The sequence below is a fragment of the Eurosta solidaginis genome, chromosome 2 (assembly GCF_040869045.1).
Source record: "Eurosta solidaginis isolate ZX-2024a chromosome 2, ASM4086904v1, whole genome shotgun sequence".
NCBI lineage: Eukaryota > Metazoa > Arthropoda > Insecta > Diptera > Tephritidae > Eurosta > Eurosta solidaginis.
The window spans coordinates 275,114,037-275,119,723 of record NC_090320.1 but is presented as its reverse complement, the minus strand read 5'-3'; positions in this window follow the sequence as shown (position 1 = coordinate 275,119,723).

The following is a 5,687-nucleotide window of genomic DNA, read 5'->3' as shown; positions in this document are numbered from 1 at the left end:
ATTGGTGCGCAGTTGATTCAACATCTTGTTGCGATGAATAAAAATTGACAGAAATTTCGGTTGAATTGACCCATATTTCGGTTGATTTTACTAGTCTTTTTCGTTCAGTGTATAAAACTAAGAAAAAAATTTAAAAGTCAGATTTGTAATTGAGGAAAAAGTATCTACTAATGATGGAAATCATTTCAAATTGCCACCAATTCCATAAGACTACATAAAAGGTATAAAGGTAAGGACAGGTGCACTTTATTTTGATTATATTGGCCTTGTTTTTTTTGCACTAGCTTGCATTACATACAAAGCAACAACACAAAGTAAGCCAGTTGAGTTGCCTAATATGTTTGAGATGGAATCCCTTAAGCAACGGTCGATCAAAAAAAGGGTCTATTGTGAACGAGAGAACCATTGTAAACCTTAACAAGTAGCGCAGCTAACATCTGATCGCTCGAAATTAATACTCACACACAAACATCATCATATTATGAAAATCTTTTAGAAAACTCAAGTTCAATACTTGAGCAGACATAAACTTTGCTAACTTTAGAAAATATAGCATTTTGGTCACCTTATTTACAGTAATTAATATAAAATTTTTGTTTATATTTAATTATTTAATATTGATACAAAGATTGAAGGTATATTGAAGTAAGACAACTCAGTTATCCCTTCTGTTCTTCATCCCACTCCATTCTACTGTCTTCCACTCAATTCGAAACATAACCTCAACTTAAGCTGCTGCATATCTATATAGCAATAAAAATTCGGTACCAGGTGTATTTATCCCAACAGCTGATTGCTTATTCTTGATTATTTTCCATACAACGCCTTTGTACAACAATATGTCAGTTAAGCGAAATCAATGAAAATTTAGTTTGACTTGATATTCTTCTGCACGACGAATTGGTTGAATTCGCTTTGCCACCACCTGGTGTGGATTTGCCTTGCTATATAGTAAACAATGGAGCGAACCAAGTATGTAAATTTGATAATTTAAACATATTTTTTGTTTGCCCTTTGCTCATCAAAATCACACTGTGCCTACCTTTCGGTATTACCGTGAAAAAAAAACAAACTTTTCTACTCTTTGTTGTTGTAGTTATTGTTATTTGTTTTATATTTGTTGCATTTTGCTGTCATCGTAGCCCACAGCAATGGCACAACACAAAACTCGTTGACAACATTTCAGGACAACCCGGCAACGGAGCTTTTGTTATTTTGCTGTGATGTCTTGATGGGTTGCCCGGCTACCGTGTGCTGAGATGGTAGCAAATATTGGTGGCGAAACTGTGGGCGAAACGGTGGGCAAAAAGTGGTAACATGACATTGGCCAAATAGCGAAATGATAATTGTGACGATGATGATGTGGCGACAGAGGGTAATACTACATGAAACCGCGTGCCATTGGTGTGGCAGCTATTTGGTTTGGAACGCGGTGTGAATCACACGCCGTTTGGCCTCAAGGGATTTGGTATTGCGGTCGGTTGTTGGCGAGCTCAGGCGTAAATGTTTCGTATAGAACAATATATGTATGTGTGTATATGTTTGTATGTGCATTTTTGTGAATTTATATTATTATCACTTTTCTGATCATTACTTTTGTTTATTATAATTGTTTGTGTTTTCGCGTTGCGTTGCTGTTTCTGCTGCAAGTAGGTAGTGCACGAAAATGGGCGTCATAGGCATATTTTAATTACTAAATGTTATGGTTTTGCCTTTAATTTTGGGATTTTGCTTTTGGTTATGGTGGTGCCCGGTGCTTGGTTAGTTGACTCAGATAAAGTGTTGCATTATGTAATTTGCACAAATAATATTTATTTATTTGCAGACTTTTAATGGCACAAACTATATAATTTTCTTTGCCGTTTAATTAGATATCGTGCCAAATCTGAGAATATTAATTTTATACCAGTGGTTGTATAAGTGAGCTTACTGTATGATGTGCACAATATAGAAACGAGAGGTTATGTTGAATAGCGCGGAACGAGGTTATGTTGAATAGCTGTCCATTACCTGTTAAACTTAAGTAAGCTTTTATTTAATTCTCAAACAGTTTCTAAAAATATTCATATGATTTATTTCGATTAACCTTAGAAATATCAACTCATTTAGAGCGATGCGATACGTTTGTTGAGTGAATATTATTTCATAAAACTCTGGGTCCAGTTCTAGCAAGTGACGTAATAAAAGAAAGAAAAAGATAGTACATTTTAGTCATAGCAGAGCCTATGGGCGACGGCGACGAAATCAGCGGATTTGTACTTTTTAATACGATTTGACACTTAAACTTCGTGCGAAATAAGATTTTGACATTAGTGCATCGAATGACAAAGTATGTGGAATTTTTTATAATGTTTGTATGTATTTTGCCATGCTGTCAACTTGAACGTGATTCATAGAACGCGAAATGCAATGATCTGGGGGGAGTTCTCGTTTACATTACCTGTGGTGTATGGATATATCGGGCATACACCTTGTAGTGTTGCAGTTTCATTATTTTTAACCATCATTGTTGTTTTTTTTTTTCGAAGCTGCCATATTCAGTGTCTTGATCCGCAAAAACCTAATATAAGTCATACAAGGCGGATAATAAAATCTACAGATTGGAAACGACCAGTGGTGAAAAAGTTGTTCCAGCGGCAGTTGGACTAATACCAGATGGTGGTAGTAACATAGTGTGATGGGTTCATATTTAGCAAACAATTACGCATAACCGTCACAATCCCCTATACTTCGGGAAGTGCTTTGGTCATCGGTTTTGAAGGTTTCAAGAGGAAATTTCTTCGAAATAGTTGAATATGTTCCAGTTTGTGAGGCATCCAGTCAGTGAGGCATTCTGTTAGGTATTATTTGCCGAGATAGAGGAACACAGGTTTTAAAGCCAAGTGAACAACGATAAGAAATCCTTTTGTCAACACAAAGAAACTCTTTTACACATCGGTTGTTTTCCACCATCATTATACCGCAGTGATGCGAGTGTACCATCTGTTTGAGTCAGTATATTTGGGAGGCGACTCATAATTTCGAAGCATACTCAATAAACTGTGCTTCTTTTATATCCACATACATACATAAGTATTTACAGCACAACGTCTGATGTGTTCTGCCACTAATGTGTGAAATATTTAGAACACCCCAAATAAATATTTCCAAGGAAAACAACAACACATGACGGTGGCGTTGTAATAAATATTCTAAGTTGACCTTTGGTTAAGGGAGAAGAACAACGAAACTTCATAGTGGTGTTTTACTTCACAGAACTTTTCTTTTTTCTCTCACCCAGCTGTTGTTTGTAAAGTCGCTGTGAAATCTTCATAGAATGCGTTTTTATACTCAGTTGAGCAGAGCTCACAGAGTATATTAACTTTGATTGGATAACGGTTGGTTGTACAGGTATAAAGGAATCGAGATAGATATAGACTTCCATATATCAAAATCATCAGTATCGAAAAAAAATTTGATTGTGCCATGTCCGTCCGTCCGTCCGTCCGTCCGTTAACACGATAACTTGAGTCAATTTTGAGGTATCTTGACGAAATTTGGTATGTAGGTTACTGGGCACTCATCTCAGATCGCTATTTAAAATGAACGATATCGGACTATAACCACGCCCACTTTTTCGATATCGAAAATTTCGAAAAATCGAAAAAGTGCGATAATTGATTACCAAAGACGGATAAAGCGATGAAACTTGGTAGGTGGATTGAACTTATGACGCAGAATTGAAAATAAGTAAAATTTTGGAAAACGGGCGTGGCACCGCCTACTTTTGAAAGAAGGTAATTTAGAAGTTTTGCAAGCTGTAATTTGGCAGTCGTTGAAGATATCATGATGAAATTTAGAAAAAAACTTTGTAAAATGGGTGTGACACCTACCATATTAAGTAGAAGAAAATGAAAAAGTTCTGCAGGGCGAAATCGAAAGCCCTTGGAGTCATGGCAGGAATACTGTTCGTGGAATTACATATATAAATAAATTAGCGGTACCCGACATGTGATGTTCTGGGTCACCCTGGTCCATATTTTGGTCGAAATCTCGAAAACGCCTTCACATATACCACAACTCCCTTTTAAAATTCTTATTAATACCTTTACTTTGACCCCCATATTGTACAAACGCATTCTAGAGTCACTCCTGGTCCATCTTTATGGCGATATCTCGAAAAGGCGACCACCTATACAACTACCACCACTCCCTTTTAAAACCCTCATTAATACCTTTAATTTTATACCCATATCGTACAAACACATTCTAGAGTCGCCCCTGGTCCACCTTTATGGCGATATTTCGCAACGGCTTCCACCTAAAGAACTAAGGCCCACTCCCTTTTAAAATACTCATTAACACCTTTCGTTTGATACCCATATTGTACAAACGCATTCTAGAGTCACCCATGGTCCGCCTTTATGGCGATATCTCAAAAACGCGACCACCTGTACAACTAGCACCATTCTCTTTTAAAACCCTCATTAATACCTTTAATTTTATGCCCATGGCGATATCTCGAAAGGGCGACCACCTATACAACTACCACCACTCCCTTTCAAAACCCTCATTAATACCTTTAATTTGATACCCATATCGTAACAACAAATTCTAGGGTCACCCCTGGTCCACCTTTATGGCGATATCTCGAAACAGCGTCCAGGTATGGAACTAAGGATCACTCCCTTTAAAATACTCAGTAACACCTTTCTTTTGATACCCATATTGTACAAAAAAATTCTAGGGTCACCCCTGGTCCACCTTTATGGCGATATATCGAAACGGCGTCCACCTAAGGAACTAAGGATTACTCCCTTTTAAAATACTCATTAACACCTTTCATTTGATACCCATATCGTGCAAAAAAATTTTAGAGTCAACCCTGATCCACCTTTTTGGCGATATCCCTAAATGGCGTCCACCTATAGAACCATGGTCACTCCCTCATAAAATACTCTAGTGCCTTTCATTTGATAGACATGTCATACAAACACATTCCAGGGTTTCCCTCGGTTCATTTTCCTACATGGTTATTTTCCCTTATGTTGTCACCATAGCTCTCAACTTAGTATGTAATGTTCGGTTACACCCGAACTTAACCTTCCTTACTTGTTTATACTCAGTTGAGCAGAGCTCACTGAGTATATTAACTTTGATTGGGTAAGGGTTGGTTGTACAGGTATAAAGGAATCGAGATAGATATAGACTTCCATATATCAAAATCATCAGGATCGAAAAAAAATTTGATTTATCCATGTCCGTCTGTCCGTTAACACGATAACTTGAGTAAATTTTGAGGTATCTTGATGAAATTTGGTATGTATGTTCCTGGGTATAGTGTTAACTACTTTGTACTCTTTACTTTAATTTTTAAAATAATTTTAATTGAGTTTTCGTGTTAACTTAAAATTTTGAATAACTTCAAAAAAAGAAAATTCTAATTAGTTGGAAAATATCTAAACTCAAAAATAAATAAAAATGAATTTTTATATTTAAAATCAAAATAAAAGATTCTTTTAAAATATCAACTTGAATGAGTAAATATAGTGTTAACTACTTTGTACTCTTTACTTTAATTTTTAAAATAATTTTAATTGAGTTTTCGTGTTAACTTAAAATTTTGAATAACTTCAAAAAAAGAAAATTCTAATTAGTTGGAAAATATCTAAACTCAAAAATAAACAAAAATAAATTTTTATATTTAA